We start from the raw sequence: 24,449 nt of genomic DNA, 5'->3' as shown, positions 1-24,449 counted from the left end.
GTACAACTTTTTTTAGCTCACTGTATGTGTAGATCATCCAGGCCTAAATCAACTCAGATAGTGACACTAAATGAATAGACAAGATCAAATAGACGTTTATAGCATACGGGCCAAAATGTATAAATGTGTGATTTCTGACTACATTCTAATCTGACCCCTTAGTGATTAAGAATAAACGAATTAGTAATAATAGAAGCAAACCCCTTAATAAATATTTTTTTGTTCAATTTAACCTCCCATATAAGCAACTCAATTAGCCAAGGCTGATTTCTAATCAACCTTCTCCGGCAGACTCATTATATGCAAACACTTTGCTATGGCTTCTACACAACAACTTGGAGTTATCTATAAGCAGCAGTCTGTGTCAACCAAGAATAGCGAAAAGAAAGGGCAAAAAATAAAGAAAACCCAAGCACTACTCATTCTTTGTAATTAATTACAATCCATTAATTAATTAGTTTAGTTACGCTTTATTACTAAAGCAAAGATCCTATACAGAGATATCTTCATGAGTGGAAGAAAGAGAGAGAGATAGAGATACACCACTCTCTTAACGTAGGCATCTTGAGTGCAGACAATATAATTTCCACTATTGGACCTTTATAATACTTTGTGATAATGGCGAAATAAAGAAATTGGGTACCATATCACAAACTTGTACACATACACACACACACACACCCAGATAAGGGGTTATTTAGTCTGTGTGAGTATTTGGTTATATGTCAAGTACACTCATTGTGACACACAAATAAATTTGCTCATTTGCTTTGTCATTTTTTTTTTGTTTTCTCCTTCGCTTTGTAGATATTTGCTCACACTCTTATCCACACGCACACACAGAGACATGCAAACACTTAAGACAGCTTACAATCAAATGCATATGTTTAGGCCGATGCAAAAGCTTTATTGAGACGATGTTTTCATTTACATGTCTGTTTGTGTAATGCCCTTAAGTGTTAAAGTAATACCAATTGATCGCTTTAAGTTTCATTAAAATTCAAGTAAATGGATTTCAACAATAAAGGCTTTTACGTTATTGGGGAGTAATCGAATAAGGCCATTTTACTGGGCGGGGGAGGAAGGACAAAGATTTTATAAAAAAAATACCAAGATTTACTGACACTGCCTTAGTCATTTATTGAAAACTCATTAAATTAAGAGCTAATTTAGGATGTTGTTTTAAGTGAAGATTTTAAATGTGGGGACATAAGAAATAACATCAGGTGTAGTATATATTATTATTATTATTTTTCCTAATCAATTAAGCTTTTATTGATACTGCAATTTTCGTAGTTGCAAAAATTTTAGTACCTTAAAAAAGTTATCAACAAAAATGGCTAATATTTGGCACAAATCCAATAATTCTGGCTGTGGTAGTTAAAGTCTTCAATAATGAATTTCTCATAATTTCTCCTTTTAGAAAATTTTCACCGCCAAATTTTTTGTAGTAAAAATGTATATACATTTGAAAAGATAGGTCATCTATCACACTTATTTCTAAATCCATTGTTTTTAATTTTGACAGAAGGAAATCCTTTAAAGCCGTGTCCCCTTTGATTACAGATAGCATACATCCAAAAATATAGACATGTTTTCTTCCTGATCGGAAATCTACTCTTTGTCTATACATTTTGTGTGGGTGTGAAATAATTTTCTGCTTACGCGTCCCTATCTTAAATTTGATGTTTATTTTTTATAAATTTATTTTTCTCCTTTCTTCATCGTTTTAATCGTTCAAATGATTGACATTTATATCCTCTTTGTTTATACCCAAACCCACAATTTAATTAAATATGTGGTTTGTTTTAATTAACTCCTATTCGTTTTGTTTCGAAACCCAAAAATGTTACAATTGTTTATTCATTTTGGGTATAATAAAGTCTATTTTTTTGTTTTGTTTTGCAAATGCTTATATATTGCTTTGTAGTTGTTTTTAGATTTAATTAAGCAAAATAATTAAATGGCTATTTGTAAGGAGACATCATTTGTAGGTATGGTTTTGTCTTATCTTTATATTATTGATTTTTTATCACACAACTACCTATAAAAATTAATACTACAAAATTTTATTTCTATAAAAAATTTTGTCAAAATTTTATTTCTATAGAAAATGTTGTCCAAATTTTATTTCTATAGAAAATTTTGTCAACATTTTATTTCTATAGATTTTTTTTTTGAAAATTTTATTTCTATAGAAAATTTTTTGAAAACTTTATTTCTATAGAAAATTTTGTGAAAATTTTATTTCTATAAAAAATGTTGTCAAATTTTTATTTCTATAAAAAATTTTGTCAAAATTTTATTTCTATAGAAAATTTTGTCTACATTTTATTTCTATAGAAAATTTTGTCTAAATTTTATTACTATAGAAAATTTTGTCAAAGTTTTATTTCTATAAAATATGTTCTTCAAATTTTATTTCTATAGATAAGTTCGTCAATATTTTATTTCTATAGAAAATTTTGGCAAAATTTTATTTCTCTATAAAATTTTCTTCAAAATTTATTTCTATAGAAAATATTGTCAAATTTTTATTTCTATAGAAAATTTTGTCCAAATTTTATTTCTCTAGAAATTTTTTTCAAAATTTTATTTCTATAGAAAATTCGTTCAAATTCTATTTCTATAGAAAATTTTGTGAAAATGTTATTTCTATAGAAAATTTTGTCAAAGTTCTATTTCTTTAAAAAATGTTGTCCAAATTTTATTTCTATACAAAATTTTGCTTAAATCTTATTTCTATATAAAATTTTGTCAAAATTTTATTTCTATAGAAAATTTTGTCAAAATTCTATTTCTATAGAAAATTTTGCCAAAATTTTATTTCTATAGAAAATTTTGTCCAAATTTCTTATCCATAGAAAATTTTGTCCAAATTTTAATCTATAGAAAATTTTGTTCAAATTTTTTTCTATAGAACTTTTTGTCAAAACTTTATTTCTATAGAAAATTTTGTCATTATTTTATATCTGTAGAAAATTTTGTCCCAATTTTATATCTATAGAAAATTATGTCAAAATTTTATTTCTATAGAAAATGTTGTCCAAATTTTATTTCTATAGAAAATTTTGTCCAAATTTTATTTCTATAGAAAATTTTGTCAAAATTTTATTTCTATAGAAATTTTTGTCAAAATTGTATTTCTTTAGAAAATTTTGTCCAAATTTTATTTCTATAGAAAATGTTGTCAAAATTTTATTTCTATAGAAAATTTTGTCAAAATTTTATTTCTATAGAAAATTTTGTCAAAATTTTATTTCTATAGAAAATTTTGTCAAAATTTTATTTCTATAGAAAATTTTGTCCACATTTTATATCTGTAGAAAATCTTGACCCTATTTTATATCTATAGAAAATTTTGTCAACATTTTATTTCTATAGAAATTTTGTCCAAATTTTATTTCTATAGAACTTTTTGTCAAAATTTTATTTCTATAGAAAATTTTGTCAAAATTTTATTTCTATAGAAAATTTTGTCAAAATTTTATTTCTATAGAAAATTTTGTCCAAATTTTATATCTGTGGAAAATTTTTACCCTATTTTATATCTATAGAAAATTTTGTCAAAATTTTATTTCTATAGAAATTTTGTCCAAATTTTATTTCTACAGAAAATTTTGCCAAAATTCTATTTCTATAGAAAATTTTGTCCAAATTTTATTTCTATATAAAAGTTTGTCCAAATTTTATTTCTTTAGAAAATTTTGTCAAAATTTTATAATTTTGTCCAAATTTTATTTCTATTCAAAATTTTGTCCAAATTTTATTTCTATAGAAATTTTTGTCAAAATTTTTTTAATTATTGAAAATTTTGTCAAAGTTTTATTTTTATAGAAATTTTTTGTCAAAATTTTATTTCTATAGAAAATGTTGTCTAAATTTTATTTCTATATAAAATTTTGTCCAAATATTATTTCTATACAAAATTTTGTCAAAATTTTTTATCTTTTGAAAATTTTGTTCAAATTTTATTTCTATAGAAAATTTTGTCAAAATTTTATTTCTATAGAAAATTCTGTTCCAATTTTATTTCTATAGAAATTTTTGTCAAAATTTAATTTCTATAGAAATTTTTGTCAAAATTTTATTTCTATAGAAAATTTTGTCAAAATTTTAATGCTAATAAAAATTTGTGAAATGCCTCTTAATTGGAGAGGAATATTTTGCAAAATCTACCAAAACATTGAAAATTCTACCAGTTTACCAAACAGTAAAAAATCTACCATTGTTATTTTGTTAGAATTCTACCAACCGTGGCAACCGTGTACGAATTACGTATATCAGTTCCACATATCCGTGGTTTTCCAGTACACCATTGTGTATGAGTAACATTATCTTAGATATCCCCTATACACATAACTCATACGCACTGTAGCACACTCAATGGGCACGTACACACTCCAATTTACCTTTTAATTGAAATTTCTACCAAAGGGGCGCAAATTAAGAATTTACTAATTAAGTCTCTCATATATGTTTGCATTACCAAAAAAGTGTGTGTGTGTATATAAACCATAAATATCCCGCATATAATATTTAATATTAATTATATTTCATTCTTTAGGTGTTTTGTAATAAACTTCCGCTATGTGGCTACTCTAACTGATGTTACGTGATTTGCATTGAATTTGACCGATATTAAATCGTAAAAACGAATTGTAGACCTTTTTTTTCTTTATGGAAAAGCTTTTCTAATTCGAATGAAATTAATTATCCACACATTATGGAAAGCGTTCGTGCATATAAATGAATTTGCACGATATAAGACAGTGATGAGTTTGTTTTTGTTCCCACCCCTTCCCTTGGCCGACATCATTGATTATAATGTCCGTCTTTCTGTAGACTCGTCCACCTGTTTATGATGTTAGCTATTATGTAGCGATTTTCTACCTTTATCAAGGCCATGTGTTGTGGTATCAGTGAGTGTGAGAGAGGGCATGTATGTGTGTGTGTATGGTTATGTATTTATGTTAATGTTCTTCGCAGGAGAATAAATTAACATAAATGTTTGTTTGGGCATATATTTTTCTCCAAATGTATATGAAAAGTGGGTGTTCTTGTAAATGTGCGAGTTCGCGTATGTGTGTGTGTGTGTGCAGTATTTATATTTATTTACAGCTCTTATTCTTCTCTCTCTAGGTAACGCTTCAAGGTTTAAGTTAAAATGGTAGGATTTATTTATTATTACTGTTACTGCTGCCGTTGTTCTCATCGAATCGCTTGTAGCTTTACCCCCACGCTCTTTATCTTGCACGCGCCGACTTATAAGTACAAAGGCGTTAACTTTTAAATTTGAATTTTATGAAAAGCATCAAAAGCCAAGGCCAAAAAAATTTTGCCAAAGAAATAAATAAACAATTTTGCACTCATACTCATACTTCCAGCCTAAGGCAGGGGGTCTCATATATTTACATCCGCACACACAGTCTCTTTATCTCTGCCTCTCTCTCTCTCTCCCCATTATAAAGAGCTACATTTGTTTCTATTTAAGGACTATAAATTGAAGATCCTAGCAAATAATGCTCCACATAAAAGTAAATATTTTCTTAAAAAGCCTAACATGAAAATGTTCTAGGTGAACATTGTTGTTATCAACAAATTTAAAAGAAATCGTTGAAAATACTGGTGATTTATTTGGGGTTTAATTTTTTTTCGCCACGATTTTGAGTATCTATTAAATATTCTATGAAAGAAATAAGGTTTATAATTTTTAGAACATATCTCAAGTAATTATATTTTAATTGCATATATTGCTGAAGGACGGACTAAGAAACCTTAACTATCAAGAATATTTCGTGAAGTGGCTGACAGTTGTCTCTAACGGCCAGCATTAAGTTGGCATTATCGCGCTAAATTGGCAATTTTGTTACGGTTACTTTTCTTTAATAATTAATTTCACCGAAAACAAACATTGTTTTTAATATTTGCATTGGATCATTCCCCATCAAGATATAATAAAATTTGCAACAAGAAGATATAATTTTATACATTTTTTGCACATTTAGTTTTGATTTTAGCGGCTAAACTCGAACTTAGTACCGACCTTAAGAACAAAATTTCTATGAAATTTTCTCCTCCGACAAAATTTATATTAAATTTTTTATAAAGTCACATTTTCTATGAAATTTTCTCTTAGGACAAAAAAATATTTCTATAATTTCCATGAAATTTTCTCAAAATGTGATATGAGATTTTGTAAAGGTTAAATTTCTATACAATTTTTTACTAAAGACAAAATTTATATAAAAATTTATCTTAAGCTTAAATGTTCATAACATTTTTTTCAACAAGCAAAATTTCTATGAAGGTTTCTCTAAAAATAAAATTTCTAATTTTTTTTGCAAGCACAACATTGTTAAATTTTTCTTTTAAACCAAATTTTTCAGAAATTTTGTCTAAAGTCAACATTTCTATAAAATTTTCTGTAAAGACAATATTTTTAAGAAATTCTCTCTAAAGACAAAATTTCTATAAAGAACAAATTTCTTAAGAACAAAATTTCTATGAAATGTTCTCCTCCGACGAAATTTATATTAAATTTTTTATAAAGTCACATTTTCTATGAAATTTTCTCTTGGGACAAAAAAATATTTCTCTCATTTCCATGAAATTTTCTCGAAATGCTAAATGTGCGATTTTTTAAAGACTAAATTTTTATGAAATTTTTTACTAAAGACAAGATTTATATAAAAATTTCTCTTCCCACCTTAAGAACAAAATTTCTATGAAATGTTCTCCTCCGACGAAATTTATATTAAATTTTTTATAAAGTCACATTTTCTATGAAATTTTCTCTTGGGACAAAAAAATATTTCTCTCATTTCCATGAAATTTTCTCGAAATGCTAAATGTGCGATTTTTTAAAGACTAAATGTCTATGCAATTTTTTACTAAAGACAAGATTTATATAAAAATTTCTCTTAACCATAAATGTTCATAACATTTTTTTCTACAAGCAAAATTTCTATGAAGGTTTCTCTAAAAATAACATTTCTAATTTTTTCAAGGACAACATTGTTAAAAAATTTTTTTAACCAAATTTTTCAGAAATTTTGCCTAAAGTCAACATTTCTATAAAATTTTCTGTAAAGACAACATTTTTAAGAAATTCTCTCTAAAGACAAAATTTCTATAAATTTTTCATATTTCTATGACATAAAAACAAAATTTTGAAAAAGTTATATGAAATTTTCTCTAAGTGCTACGTTTCTATGAAAATTTCTCTAAAGACTAAGCTTATACCAAATTACTAAGTAAAGACAACAAAACGTTCAAACATTTCCCTAAAAATAAAATTTCGAATTTTTTTCAAGAACAAATTTTTTTTACATTTTTTTTAACCAAATTTTTTAGAAATTTAGAAATTTTGCCTAAAGTCAACATGTCTATAAAATTTTCTGTAAAGACAACATTTTCAAAAAATTCTCTCTAAAGACAAAATTTCTATAAATGTTTTCATATTTCTATGATATAAAAACAAAATTTTTAAAAAGTTAAATTTCTCTAAAGACTAATCCTCATATTCATAAAAGTTAAAGTAAACTTTAAACCTACTATTACCATACGAATTCCTTCCATAAACTGGCAGTAAATTATTATGAATATGGGCATTAGCTTATACCAAATTACCAAGTAAAGACAACAAAACTTTCAAACATTTGCATGCAATTCTCTCTGAAGGCAAAATTAATTTGAAAATTTTTCCAAAGACTCAGCTTATACAAAATTTTCTCTAAAAACTAAAATTCTATGAAGTTTTCAGTAAGGTCAAAATTTCTATGAAAAAATTTCTAAAGACAAAAGATCTTTGAAATTTTCTATAAAGATAAAAATTTTATGACATTTTTTTAAAGGCAAAAGTAGAATGAAATTTTCTCTAAGAGCAAAATGATAATTTCTTTAAAGACAAAATTCCTTGAAATTTTCTCTAAGGAAAGAAAATCCTTGAAATTTTCTCTAAGTACAAAAATTCTTTGAAATTTTCTCTAAAGACAAAAATTCTATGAAATTTTCATCGAAGGCAAATTTTCCATAAAATGTTTCCTAAAGACAAAATTTCTATTAAAATGTTTGCCAAAGACAAAATTTTAATGAAATATGGAATTTTCTCTAAGACTAAACAAAGAGACTATGGAATTTTCTCGGATGGAAAAATTTCCTTGAAATGTTTTTCCAAGTCTACATTTCTCTGAAGTTATCTCTGAAGGCAAAATTTATATATTAAAGACTAAGTTTTAATTAAATTTTCTCCAAAGGCTAAAATTCTATTAAGTTGACTGTAAAGATTTTTTAAGATAAAAATTATATGAAATTTTCGCAAAGGACAAAATTCCTATGCAAAACCTATGAAATTCTCTCTGAAGGCAAATATCCCATAAATTTTGTATGAATTTTTCTCCAAAGTTTATATGAAATTTCTTCTACAGACAAAATTTATAGAAATTACACAAAATTTCTATGCAATTTTTTCCAAAGGCAACTAGTCTATGAATATTTAAATTTATATGAAATTTTGTCTAAAGACTAATGCCTGTATTCATAATAATTTACTGACAGTTTATGGAAGGAATTCGTATGGTAGTAGTAGGATTAAAGTTTACTTTAACTTTTATGAATATAGGGGTAAGTTTATAACAAATTTTCTCCAAAATTTTATGAAGTTTTCTGAAAAGACCAAATCTCTATGAAATTTTCTCTAAAGAAAAAATTTTTTGTATGAAATTTTCTATAAGGGCAAAAGATCTATGCAATTTTCTCTTGTATTTTTTTCTAAAAAAAAAAAATACCTTCTATACAATTTTTGTAAACCAAATCTAAGAAAACAATTTCTATGAATTTTTTCTTTAAAATTTAATCTTAAATTATGAAATTTTCTCTGACGGCAAAACATCCATAAAATTTCCTTTAAAACAAAATTTCTATAAATTTTTTTAAATACAAAATTTCATTGGCTATCATGAGTTGACGACGTATAAACTTCATCGGCTTGAGCTTAAAATTCTGTTATAAAATGGTCTTACAGCATAATACAGCCGGTTAATTAGCCGATCCATGCTTCATGGCCCTTGGCTTGCTCGTAAAAATAGCCAAACATACCCTGTAATGAAATATGTCATCCTTTGCCCCAAAGGCCAAAAATTTTATGTAGATAATGGGGAGAGGCTCTTTGACATTGGCAATTCGGATAGTCAAAAGTTTGTAGTTCACATGATGAATGTATTGTTTTTTGTAAATCCTTAAAATTGAAATTTTTATTTCAAATCATATATTGTTGCATATTTTTAGGCTCTAAAATTACTACTTGAAATAGCTATGATATGAGAAGGGGAACATTCGTAATCCTATTGGATAAATGACAAAAGGTGACACAAAATTTTTAATAATACGACATTTAGTGGCATAACAAAAAAATTGGCGCAAAAGTATCATCGCATGGCAAATTTTCCAACAAATTGGTATAACGGTAAATAAATCGGGCTGTCATTTTAATCTATAATGGCAGCCCCATAAATTTCAGGCTCACTTTGACTATTCAGTTCATTGTGATAACACTGGTCCCATCTGACTAAAATTTCATCGATAGGCATTTATCAGAATGTTCTATGGCCTAAGGATACTTTTACATCAGGGTGTCAGTTTAATTACCCCTATTTACTACAGTTTGAATTTCATGCCCTCACGAAACAAGGGAATTTGAAGTTTTGATTGATGTGCTCATTTAATTCAACTTATCTAATATCTTTTTGGAATCCTGAGCTAATATAAAGCAATAAGCAACAAGTCCTCTGGAATGCCTAAAAGCATTAAATCTCCTTGTGCTTTGGAAATGTATGTATGAAAATCCTTTGACTTTATTTCACTACATGAATCATTGGATTGTCTTATGGCCCTCGGTATAAACATCAGACATGTATCATCCGCTAGGCTATCCTTGGGCATGTTGTAGAATTTGGCTTACTCCTTACGCTTGCTATGAATTCTAAGGGTTTCATTTTTATCATATTCTGGAGGGTGAGAGATAGAGAGCGGAGGGGGGATGAAGGGCAGGTAGCAGTTTGTAGCTCACATGATGAATGTATCGCTTTTTGTAAATCCTTAAAATTGTAATTTTTATTTTTTCATTTCGCTTCATCGCTTCCGTTAACACTCAAAGCAAATCCAGAAATTTGTTTCATTTCATTTTGGCCTTTTCGACCCCTCTCCTACTCCCTTTTCAATTCATTTGTTGGATTTTTTATTTAAGGTTTTTTTTTTGTATGGCTTTGGTTTGTTTCAAATGCCAAGCAACGGCTGATTGACTCAAGCTTTAAAGTGGTGGCTGCGAGGGGTATTTGAAGGCTTGTTTGGTTGATTCCTGGAATTCCAATAATTTTAATGAAATTTTCTCTGATAACGCGTTGGCATCATTAAGACTCGGAAGACAAGGTTATCCTGAAATGGGGATGCCTGCATGATCTGCGATTACCGTCGCAACCATTCATCTTAAGGAAGGAAGCAAATACCGTATGTCGTTGATGATGATGATAATGGGGAGATGATGATGGTAATGGTATTTTCTGGGGATGGGGATTGGCCTTGGTTGTTCAGTTCAGTTTTGTCTTGGCGTTATCTTTAGCTCCTAAAAATCCAAGTCAATTGCTTTTGGCCAAGGCAACACGATTTTCTTGTTTGATCTGGCAGCTAAAAAAACACCTTCATATACAACGACAAGTTGGGGACGGTGGGGGAAATTAACAACAGCTACAACAAAAGCGACTTTTGAATCCAGAACATAACACACAAAAAATAAATTTCTTGTTCGAATTTTATGTGTAAAAAAGAAACACGTAAATGTTATGCTCTGTTGCTCGGTAATTTAGCATTGGAAAGTAAGGGGGAACAAGAACAAGTCCAGCATTACATACAGGGGTTTGCAAAGAGAAAAGGAATTTGAGGTTGAGGATATAAAGGACTCAAAAGCAAATTTTAATGAAATTAAAAAAAAAAATCTATATAATTTTCCATAGATAAATAAAATAAATAAATAAATAAAATTCGTATAGAAATTAATTTTTTTAAAAATTTCCTATAGCAACAAAATGTTGACAAAGTCTTCTATAGAAATGAAATTTTGACAAAAATTCCTATCGAAATGAAATTTTGACAAAATTTCTTATAGAAATGAAATTTTGACAAAATTTCCTATAGAAATGAAATTTTGACAAAATTTCCTATAGGAATTGAATTTCGACAAAATTTCCTATAGAAACGAAATTTTGACAAAATTTCCTATAGAAACGAAATTTTGACAAAATTTCCTATAGAAACGAAATTTTGACAGAATTTTCTATAGAAGTGAAATTTTGATAAAAATTACTACAAAAAAGAAATTTTGACAAAAATTCCTATAGAAATGAAATTTTGAAAAAAAAATCCTATAGAAATGAAATTTTGAAAAAATTTCCTATAGAAATGAAATTTTGCAAAATTTCCTATAGAAATAAAATTTTGAAAAAATTTCCTATAGAAATGAAATTTTGACAAAATTTCCTATAGAAATGAAATTTTGACAAAATTTCCTATAGAAATGAAATTTTGACAAAATTTCCTATAGAAATGAAATTTTGACAAAATTTCCTATAGAAATGAAATTTTGACAAAATTTCCTATAGAAATGAAATTTTGACAAAATTTCATATAGAAATGAAATTTTGACAAAATTTCCTATAGGAATTGAATTTTGACAAAATTTCCTATAGAAATGAAATTTTGACAGAATTCTCTATAGAAATGAAATTTTGATAAAATTTCCTATAGAAATTAAATTTTGACAAAATTTCCTATAGAAACGAAATTTTGTCAAAATTTCCTATAGAAATGAAATTTTGACAAAATTTCCTACAGAAATGCAATGTTCACAAAATTTCCTATAGAAATGAAATTTTGACAAAATTTCCTATAGAAATGAAATTTTGAAAAAAATTCCTATAGGAATTGAATTTTGAAAAAATTTCCTATAGAAATGCAATTTTGACAATGTTTCCTATAGAAATGAAATTTTGACAAAATTTCCTATAGAAATGAAATTTTGAAGAAATTTCCTATAGAAATGCAATTTTGATTAAATTTCCTATAGAAATGCAATTTTGACACAATGTCCTATCGAAATGAAATTTTGACAAAATTTCCTATAGGAATTGAATTTTGACAGAATTTTCTATAGAAATGAAATTTTGATAAAATTTCCTATAGAAATGAAATTTTGATAAAATTTCCTATAGAAATGAAATTTTGACAAAATTTCCTATAGCAATTGAATTATGACAATTTACCTATAGAAATGAAATTTTGACAAAATTTTCTATAGAAATGAAATTTTGACAAAATTTCCTATAGAAATGAAATTTTGACAAAATTTTTATAGAAATGAATTTTTTTATAAAATTCCTATAAAATCAATTTTTTATAAAATTTCATATGAAAACAAAAATTACATTAAATTTCCTATAGAAATAAAATTTTATTAAAATTTCCTATATAAATTAAATTTTGAAAAAATTACCTATAGAAATGAAAATTTGGTAAAATTTTTTATAAAAATGAAATTTTGACAAAATTTCCTATAGAAATGAAATTTTGACAGAATTTTCTATAGAAATGAAATTTTGATAAAAGTTCCTATAGAAATGAAATTTTGGCAAAATTTCCCATAGGAATTGAATTTTGACAGAATTTTCTATAGAAATGAAATTTTGATAAAATTGAAATGAAATTTTGACAAAATTTCCTATAGCAATTGAATGACAATTTACCTATAGAAACGAAATTTTGACAATGTTTCCTACAGAAATGAAATTTTGACAAAATTTCCTATAGAAATGACATTTTGACAAAATTTTTATAGAAATGAAATTTTTTATAAAATTCCTATAGAAATGAAATTTTTACAAAATTTCATATAAAAACAAAAATTACATTAAATTTCCTGTAGAAATAAAATTTTGAAAAATTTACCTAACATATAGAAATGCAAATTTGGTAAAATTTTTTATAAAAATGAAATTTTGACAAAATTTCCTATAAAAATGAAATTTTGAAAAAAAAAAAATCTTTAGTAATGGATTTATGACAACATTTTCAGTTGAAATGGATTTAAGACAAAATTCCTTACAGAAATGAAATTTTTCTAAAAATTCACATAGAAAGAAAATTTAACGAAAATTTAATTAAATTTTAACAAAATATTCTACAGAAATAACATTTTTACAAAATGTCCTATAGAGATACAATTTTGCAAAATTTCCTATAGAAATGTAACTTTGACAAAATTTCCTATATAAAAGGAATGTAAAAGTCGAAAGATGTCGACTTTTCCACATTTTCAAAAATTCGACTGTTTTATTCAGAGTCCCTAAACCTTATGGCACGTCGTTGATAAATTTTTCTTACAATATCTGTTGAGTTAGAGAACAAATTCCTATTTTTTATAAAATGAGTTTTGTTCTATATTTTGGGTTTCCCCAAGCCTTTGCTATCCCAACTGTCATCCCTTGGTGAACCGTAACCAAAGCAACCAAAACCAAAAAACTTCGTTGCTGTTGGTGTTGGCGGTTCCTTTGTTTGAAATGAACTTAAATTGATTGTTGTGTTCCTGTCAGGTGTCTAAGGATGAGCCCTGGTGCCCTGTGGATATATGGATAAGGATGAGAAGAAATTTTACCAGGTTTGTCTATATGCTCTTAGTCAGCCCTTGTTGCTTCTGGGTCCTTGTTTGCTCCTTGTTGGGTTTCGTAGCTGTTGTTCCCTTTTTTCGTTTTTTGTTGTTGTTTGTTTGATGAATGTGCTCCTTGATGATGATGATGATGATTGTGCTACAAAATGAAATTGTGTCTGTTGCGGTATAAGGACTTGTATTACGTTTAACACTTTACACCAAAGGTGTTTAATCCACCCGGGCCTTAACCCTTAGCATCATCCAATGATTGTTGGAATTTTCCAATGGTTACCGGCTCAACTTTTTTTTGCTGTGTTTTTCTGTGGAACACCATCTTTTAATAATGTGGCTTTGGACTTTTGTTTAATGAAGAGCGGTTTTCCATCCTACTATTAATGTTGGTAACATTGGCAATGCATTTGTTGCTCGCCAGCATGACCAAGTTTGCCAACTTGGGTTTTTTTTGAATGACTGAATCTCATGCAAATTTAATGATGCATTTGTGGTAAAAAGTTTAAAAAGTTTACCTCTTTATGCACGGAAATCCAATGGTAACTTCTGCTTTTGGCATTTTTCCCAGACCAACTGAAATTCAAAGTTAAACATTTGAGGTTGCCAATATGCGAGAGAGGGGGTGGGTGGGGAGCATTGTATGACGTTAAAACAGACAGCTTATTTGATTTGTATGCCATTAGAATTGACTTGTGTTCATAAAAAAAATTATTGGAATTCACTAAAGAGTTCACGAAAATTATGGAGTCTTTGGTCGGTCAATTTATGAAAAGTAGACAGACAAAGCAGACAAAAGACTCATAAGAAAATTGTTCTTGAAATAAAATTTTGTAAAAATTTCTTATAGAAATGAAATTTTAACAAAATTTCCTATAGAAATGAAATTTTGACAAAATTTTCTATAGAAATGAAATTTTCTATAAAAATTAAATTTTGAAAAATTTTTCTATTTTGACAAAATATTCTATAAAACTGAAATTTTTAAAAATTTCCTATAGAAATGAAATTTTGACAAAATTGCCTATAAAAATGACATTTTGACAAAAATTCATACAAAAATGAAATTTTAATAAAATTTGCTATAAAAATTAAGTTTTGGCACAATTTCCTATAGAAATGAAATTTTGACAAAAATTCCTACAGAAATTAAACTTTTACAAATGTTCCTATAGCAATGAAATTTTGACAAAATATCCTATGAACATGAAATTTTTAAAAATATTTTAATGAAATAAAGGTTTGACAAAATTTCCTATAGAAATAAAAATTTGACAAATTTTCCTATAGAAACGAAATTTTGACAAAAATTTGCTATATAAATGAAATTTTAACAAAAATTTCCTATAGAAATGAAATTTTCTATAAAAATTAAATTTTGACAAATATTTCTATTTTGACAAAATCTTCTATAAACATGAAATTTTTAAAAATGTTTTAATGAAATAAAAGTTTGACACAATTTCCTATACAAAATGAAATTTTGACACAATTTCCTATAGAAATGAAATTTTGTCAAATTTGCCCATAAAAATGAAATTTAGACAAAATTTCCTACAAAAATGAAATTTTGACACAATTTGCTATGGAAATGAAATTTTGACAAAATTTCCTATAGAAATTAAACTTTTACAAATTTTCCTATAGCAATGAAATTTTGACAAAATATCCTATAAACATGAAATTTGTAAAAATGTTTTAATGAAATAAAGGTTTGACAAAATTTCCTATAGAAATAAAATTTTGACAAAATTTCCTATAGAAAAGAAATTTTTACAAAAATTTCCTATAGATATGAAATTTTCTATAAAAATTTAATTTTGACAAATTTGTCTATTTTGACAAAATCTTCTATAAACATGAAATTTTTAAAAATTTTTTAATGAAATAAAAGTTTGACAAAATTTCCTATAAAAATGAAATTTTGACAAAATTTCCTACAAAAATTAAATTTAGACAAAATTTCCTAAAAAAAATGAAAATTTCACAAAATTTCCTTTAGAAATGAAATTTTGACAAAAAATTAAAAAAAAAATCTATTTTGGCAAAATATTCTATAAACATGAAATTTTTAAAAATATTTTACTGAAATAAAGGTTTGACGAAATTTCCTATAAAAATGAAATTTAGGCAAAATTTCCTATAAAAATGAAATTTTGACACAATTTCCTATAGAAATTTAATTTTGACAAAATTGCCTATAAAAATGAAATTTAGACAAAATTTCCTACAAAAATGAAATTTTCACAAAATTTCCTATAGAAACAATTTCGTATAGAAATGCAATTTTTGCATAATTTCCTATAGAAATGAATTTTTTACAAAATTTCCTATAGAAATTTTAACAAAATTTTCTATAGAAATGAAATTTTGACAAAATTTCCTATAGAAATGAAATTTTGACAAAATTTCCTATAAAACTGAAATTTTGACAAAATTTTCCATAGAAATGAAATTTTGACAAAATTTTCCATAGAAATGAAATTTTGACAAAATTTCCTTTAGAAATGAAATTTTGGCAAAATTTCCAAATTTTTACAAAAATTTCCTATAGATATGAAATTTTCTATAAAAATTTAATTTTGACAAATTTGTCTATTTTGACAAAATCTTCTATAAACATGAAATTTTTAAAAATTTTTTAATGAAATAAAAGTTTGACAAAATATCCTATAAAAATGAAATTTTGACAAAATTTCCTACAAAAATTAAATTTAGACAAAATTTCCTAAAAAATGAAAATTTCACAAAATTTCCTTTAGAAATGAAATTTTGACAAAAAATTAAAAAAAAAAAATCTATTTTGGCAAAATATTCTATAAACATGAAATTTTTAAAAATATTTTACTGAAAAAAAGGTTTGACGAAATTTCCTATAAAAATGAAATTTAGACAAAATTTCCTATAAAAATGAAATTTTGACACAATTTCCTATAGAAATTTAATATTGACAAAATTGCCTATAAAAATGAAATTTAGACAAAATTTCCTACAAAAATGAAATTTTCACAAAATTTCCTATAGAAATAATTTCGTATAGAAATGAAATTTTTGCATAATTTCCTATAGAAATGAAATTTTTACAAAGTTTCCTATAGAAATTTTAACAAAATTTTCTATAGAAATGAAATTTTGACAAAATTTCCTATAAAACTGAAATTTTGACAAAATTTTCCATAGAAATGAAATTTTGACAAAATTTTCCATTGAAATGAAATTTTGACAAAATTTCCTATAGAAATGAAATTTTGACAAAATTTCCTATAGAAATGAAATTTTTACAAAATTTCCTATAGAAATGAAATTTTTACAAAATTTCTTATGGAAATGAAATTTTGACAAAATTTCCTATAGAAATGAAATTTTGACTAAATTTCCTATAGAAATGAAATTTTGACTAACTTTCATATAGAAATGAAATTTTGATAAAATTTTCTATAGAAATGAAATTCTTAAAAAATTTCCGAATTTATGTTTGGAAAAAATTTTCTTTAAAATTAAATTTTGACAAAATTTTCTATAAAAATTAATTTTTGGCAAAATTTCCTATAAAAATTAAATTTTGATATATAGAAATGAAGAAATGAAGTTTTGACAAAACAAAAGGCCCAATGCTTTGGTCTCTCCTCTCTATACTCTTCACTTGTTCTGTGGTACATCCATTAGTACTTTAGGGATGTCGATTGTGTGATCCCACACTCCCGACGTGTCTCTACCAACGGAAATTGGATTGAGCTGTTATCTGGAAGAAAGTTATTCACCAACTAACTAACTTAAATTTACTCTCTAAAACCGAATATGTTGATGTATGACAGTAACCGGGCTTTAATTTCTCTTCATGATTAGAAGAATAGAAGCAGACTTTAAATTCTTGTTAGCTCGAGAAGCGGAATCTAATTTTGCATTGGGAAATATGGAAAGTCTTTACTAAAATACCTCAAAATCGTATATAAGATTTATTTTAAAACTTAATCAAAATCTTCTAAACAAAACTTAAACTTACAGTGTCGCCAAAATTATTGAAAAATTAATTTAAAACAATTTACTTGCCTCCATAATTTTTGAAAAATTAACTTTAAAATTCCCGTTCTGTCTTTTTTATGTTATGCTCATAAAATGTTGTAGAAGACTCACTTTAGACCTCATTCACATTATACTTCCAAAATCCACTTTTCTCAGATTTCAAATATTATTTGTCTTAAAAAAAGGGATTTGAAATGTACTACTTTTAGTAGATTTTGAGCATAACGTGTGTGGACTATTAAATGTACATCAAACCGTTTAAAATATAACTCAAATATAAAGACTTTCGAAATGTTTCAAAAATAAAAATATACTTTTTTTGTAATCATAACGCAAATCTTCCGATTTTGCCATATCATCCATCTGAAGTAAATATTTCCTTCCTAGATTCATTTTCGCAGTATATAGTTTAAATCTTCTACATTAAATTAAAAAAAGAATTCTCTTACTGACCCATGTAATCCTGATTAAAACCCCGGCAACCATAAGTGCGATGGAGTTTTCTGTAACAATATTCTAACTATTGTTTGCTACTACATCCCCAGGCATTCACAGATGGTCGTACTTTTTATTTTTTTTTTTAATCTGGATTTAAGGTAATGACTTGCATCATCAACATTTAACTGTAACATCTGCAATTGAAAGAAAATTTTCCCTGTATGGAGATGTACATTAAGGTGGAGAGAAATTAATGTTAAAAAATGCAATATGTTTTTTGTTTTTTTTTTTTTTTTTAGTTGACAAAATCTCTTGAGCATTGTGAAATTGAAGTAAATTTAGCCTTTAGCCACTTTTAACTCATTGTGGAAAAGTCAGAAAATTTAAACAAAATTCAAAAAATTTAAACAACTGTTACGTCCATGCAATCTTCAACATTCTGATTCAAAATTACGAAGAAAATAAAAAAAATCAGGGATACATTTCCCAGACGACTAATACACATGTTTCGTTAAAATATAAATGCCTTATATTTAAATTAGGGAGCCACTGTGGTGCAATGGTTAGTATGCCCGCTTTGCATATACAAGGTTGTGGGTTCGATTCCTGCTTCGACCGAACACCAAAAAATGTGGATTATCCCACCCCAGTAATGCTGGTGACATTTCTGAGGGTTTCAAAGCTTCTCTAAGTGGTTTCACTGTAATGTGGAACGCCGTTCGGACTCGGCTATAAAAAGGAGGTCTCTTGTCATTGAGCTTAACATGGAATCGGGCAGCACTCAGTGATAAGAGAGAAGTTCACCAATGTGGTATCAAAATGGACTGAATAGTCTAAGTGAGTCTGATACATTGGGCTGCCACCTCACCTAACCTAACCAATATTTAAATTAAAGCAAGGTCAGTGAAATCATCATCGGGATTTAGTCAAAATAACAAATGCCTTCAATAGTTTTTTAATTGTAATAGGAAAATCTTAGGTTGAATATAACACCTTGCGTATCCTATTAACTTTTTAATAGGATATACTCGTACATGGGTCAACACAAAAAGTCCAAATATAAATTCCTAAAATTTAAATTAAAGCATTATCGCTAAACGCATCGTAGGGAGATTTTCTTCTCTTTGCACACAAAAATGTTGATAAAAATTTCCTGAGAAATGAAATTTTGATAAAATTTCCCATGGAAATTTTGATAAAAACCCCTATGGAAATCAATGTTGGCTAAATTTCTAATAAACTTTAAATTTTGATAAAATGTTCAATAGAAATGAAATTATGACAAAATTTGCTAGAGAAATGAAATTTTGACAAAATTTGCTAGAGAAATGAAATTTTGAAAAAATTTGCTAGAGAAATGAAATTTTGATAAAATTTCCTATAGAAAATAAATTTTGACAAAATTACCTAGGGAAATGAAATTTTGACAAAATTTCCTAGGGAAATGAAATTTTGACAAAATTTCCTATATGTTAGAAATGAAATTTTGACAAAATTTCCTATAGAAATGAAATTTGCTACAGAAATGAAATTTTGACAAAATTTGCTACAGAAATGAAATTTTGACAAAATTTTCTACAGAAATAAAATTTTAGCCAAATTTCATATAGAAATGAAATTTTGGCAAAATTTCCTATAGAAATGAAATTTTGATAAAATTTCCTATAGAAAATAAATTTTGACAAAATTTTCTAGGGAAATGACAAAATTTGACAAAATTTCATATGTTAGAAATGAAATTTTGACAAAATTTCCTATAGAAATGAAATGTGCTACAGAAATGAAATTTTGACAAAATTTGCTACAGAAATGAAATTTTGACAAAATTTTCTAGAAATGAAATTTTTGCAAAATTTCCTAAAAATGAAATTTTGACAAAATTTCATATAGAAATGGAATTTTGACAATTTTTTTTATTTCGATTATTGCACAATTTATTATATATCCATTACAATTTTTGGCCCAGTGCCACAAGGCATTATTGGGCTATGTTAGTTGGCTAACAAAAATTCATGATTGTACAAAAGTTTGCAATAGTATCTCACATAATTACAAAACTTAGAAAATCAATTAAACTACCTTAATTTAATGTAAAAGTGTTTCAACTGTGTCGAGAATATAATTTTTGCATGATCTTTTAAAACTTGAAATACTCGTATGTGCTTTTATTTCAGTTTTGTTTCAATTTCCTATAGAAATGAAATTTTGACAAAATTTCCTATAGAATTTTGACAAAATTTCCCATAGAAATGAAATTTTGACAAAATTTTCTATGGAAATGAAATTTTGACAAAATTTCCACACAAAAATGTTGATAAAATTTTCCATAGAAACAAAATTTTGATAAAATTTGCCATGAAAATTAAATTTTGATAAAATCCCCTATGGAAATAAATTTTGGCAAAATTTCTTATAGAAATTAAATTTTGATAAAATGTCAAATAGAAATAAAATGTTGACAATATTCCCTATAGAAATGAAATTTTGACAAAATTTGCTACAGAAATTAAATTTTGAGAAAAAGCAATGAGATTTTGACAAACTTTCTCAGTGAAATGAAATTTTAGCAAAATTTCCTATAGACTAGGTTAGGTTAGGTGGCTGCCCGATGTATCAGGTTCACTTAGACTATTCAGTCCATTGTGATACCACATTGGTGAACTTCTCTCTTATCACTGAGTGCTGCCCGATTCCATGTTAAGCTCAATGGCAAGGGACCTCCTTTTTATAGCCGAGTCCAAACGGCGTTCCACATTGGAGTGAAACCACTTAGAGAAGCTTTGAAACCCTTAGAAATGTCACCAGTATTACTGAGGTGGGATAATCCACCGCTGAAAAACTTTTTGGTGTTCGGTCGAAGCAGGAATCGAACCAACGACTTGTGTATGCAAGGTGGGCATGCTAATCATTGCACCACGGTGGCTCCATTGCACCACGGTGGCTCCTATAGACTAAAAGTTTGACAAAATATAGAATAAATATTTGAATAAATATTTGACAAAATATATAGAATAAATATTTGACAAAATCCTCTATTGAAATGAAATTTTGACAAAATTTTTTATAGAAATGAAATTTTGACACAATTTTTTACAGAACTGAAATTTTGACAAAATTTTCTATAGAATAAACATTTTACAAAATCTCCTATAGAAATGAAATTGTGACAATTTTTTTTTATAGAAATTTAATTTTGACAAAATTTCCTACAGTAAAGAAATTTATTTCTTGAGAAAGTTTTGTAAAAATTTTATTTCTATAGAGAATTTTGTCAAAATAGTTTTCATTTGTCAAAATTTTATTTTTCAGGTCTTGAGATAATTTTTGTTAATTAATGTGTTAAATGTTTTCTCTTATTTTTTTAAATTAAATTTCCTGAGGACGAGCATCGTAGATGTTTCGAAATGAAATGTTGACAAAATTTTCTATAAAAAAAAAAATTTTACAAAATCTATAGAAATGAAATTTTGACAAAATTTTTTATAGAAATTAAATTTTGACAAAATTTCCTAGAGTAAAGAAATTTATTTCTTTAGAAAATTTTACTTGTATAGAAAATTTAGTCAAAATTGTTTTCATTTGTCAAAATATTTATTTTTCAAGTCTTGGGATAATTTTTATTAATTAATGTGTTAAATGTTTTCTCTTATTGTTTTTAAATTAATTTCCCTGAGGACGAACATCGGAGATGTCTCGAAATGAAATTTTATCAAAATTTTTTATAGAATAATAATTTTACAAAATCTCCTATAGAAATGAAATTGTGAAAAAATTTTTTTATAGAAATTAAATTTTGACAAAATTTCCTACAGTAAAGAAATTGATTTCTTGAGAAAGTTTTGTAAAAATTTTATTTCTATAGAGAATTTAGTCAAAATTTTATTTTTCAAGTCTTGAGATAATTTTTATTAATTAATGTGTTAAATGTTTTCTCTTATTTTTTTTTAAATAATTTCCCTGAGGACGAGCATCGGAGATGTCTCGAAATCTTGGATATTTGTAAATAATATTATAACTCACAAAAAACAACAACACCTACTTTTTCATTACCATGATTTCGAGCAGAACTAAACAATTATAAAATGTTGTTTCTATAGAAAATTTTGTCAAAATTTTATGTCTATAGAAAATTTTGTCAACATTTTATGTCTATAGAAAATGTTGTCAAAATTTTATGTCTATAGACAATTTTTTTCAAAATTTTACGTCTATAGAAAATTTTGTCAAAATTTTATTTCTATAAAAAATTTTGTAAAACTTTTATTTCTATAGAAAATTGTGTCAAAATTATATTTCTATAGCAATATTTGTCAAACTTTACTTTTTTATCTATAGCAAATTTACCATGTATTCTACCAATCTACCAAACAGTAAAAAGAACTACCATTTTTGGAAGAATTCTACCATATGTGGCAACCACACAACAATGTTGATAAAATTTTCCCTAGAAATAAAATTTTAATAAAATTTTCCATGAAAATTAAATTTTGATAAAATCTCCTATGGAAATGAAATTTGGCAAAAATTCCTAGTAGAAATTAAATTTTGATAAAAAGTCAAATAGAAATAAAATGTTGATAAAATTCCCTATAGAAATGAAATTATGACAAAATTTCTACAGAAATTAAATTTTGAAAAAAAAAAAAAATTTATAGAAATGAAACTAATGAAATGAAATTTCCTAAAGCAATGGAATTTTTACAAACATTCCCAGAGAAATTAAATTTTTGCAAAATTTCCTATAGACTAAAAGTTTGACAAAATTTCCTATAGAATAAATATTTGACAAAATCCTCTATTGAAATGAAATTTTGACAAATTTTTTTTTATAGAAATGAAATGTTGACAAAATTTTCTATAGTATAAAAATTTTACAAAATCTCCTATAGAAATGAAATTGTGACAAAAATTTTTTATAGAAATTAAATTTTATCAAATTTTCCTACAGTAAAGAAATTTATTTCTTGAGAAAGTTTTGTGAAAATTTTATTTGTATAGAAAATTTATTCAAAATTGTTTACATTTATCAACATTTTATTTTTCAAGTCTTGATATAATTTTTGTTAATTAATATGTTAAATGTTTTCTCTTATTTTTTTTAAATAATTTCCCTGAGGATGAGCATCGGAGATGTTTCGAAATCTTGGATATTTGTGAATAATATTATAACTCACAAAAAACAACAACATCTGCTTTTTCATTACCATGACCTAGAGCAGAAGTAAACAATTATAAAATTTTATTTCTATAGAAAATTTTGTCAAATTTTTTTTCATAAAAAATTTTATGTCTATAGAAAATTTTGTCAAAATTTTATGTCTATAGAAAATTTTGTCAAAATTTTATGTCTATAGAAAATTTTGTCAAAAATTTATGTCTATAGAAAATTTTGTCAAAATTTTATGTCTATAGAAAATTTTGTCAAAAATTTATGTCTATAGTAAATTTTGTCAAAATTTTGTGTCTATAGAAAATTTTGTCAAAATGTTATGTCTATAGAAAATTTTGTCAAAATTTTATGTCTATAGAAAATTTTGTCAAAATTGTATGTCTATAGAAAATTTTATAAAAATTTTATTTCTATATCAATATATGTGAAACATTATTTTTTTTATCTATAGAGAAATTACCATGAATTCTACCAATCTACCAAACAGTAAAAAGAATACAAATTTTTGGAAGAAGTCTACCGACTGTGGCAACCGTGATTACAATACTACGATAGCCTCTGTAGGCGGATATAAAACTAAAAAAAGAAAATATTTAAAATAGAGGAGTAGAGAAGTTGAGAAACACAATTTTATTTTCTTTAAAATTCAGTCTACAGGAGCTCTAACAACAATATTCGAAAGGATTTTTTTTTTGAAATCTAGTGAAAAGTACTTCTTCCAAAAAATACCTTTTTTTTACTTTCTTAAAAATTGTATTTTCCATCCCTGTCCCATACTTACTCCTCCCTCTGTCACTATCTCTCTAGCATTTACTCTCTTTAAGGGTTTTCTAATTTCCCATGCTCTTTAGAAACTTTGTTTCACTTATGCATCTCCTCTCGAAATGGATAAAATTTCCTATAGAATAAAAATTTGACAAAATCTTCTATAGAAATGAAATTTTGACAAAATTTTTTTATAGATATGAAATTTTGACAAAATTTCCTACAGCAAAGAAATTTTGCCAAATTTTTGTACTAGTTTTGTTTTTGTATTTAAATTTTTTATCTCATCTCATCTTAATACACATTGATGGACTTTTGTTTATCCCATACTTACTTCTCTCTCTGTCT

At 25.8% G+C, this 24,449-nt stretch overlaps 1 protein-coding gene across 1 annotated transcript in view; it reads left to right on the top strand.

Annotated features, from left to right (window-relative positions):
- Pde9 (phosphodiesterase 9) overlaps window positions 1-24,449 on the top strand; it is a 369,167-nt gene that overhangs the window by 279,883 nt on the left and 64,835 nt on the right. The window lies entirely within an intron of this gene.

Source organism: Haematobia irritans, chromosome 3 (genome assembly GCF_050003625.1).
Source record: "Haematobia irritans isolate KBUSLIRL chromosome 3, ASM5000362v1, whole genome shotgun sequence".
NCBI lineage: Eukaryota > Metazoa > Arthropoda > Insecta > Diptera > Muscidae > Haematobia > Haematobia irritans.
This window is presented reverse-complemented; position numbering and strand designations above follow the sequence as displayed.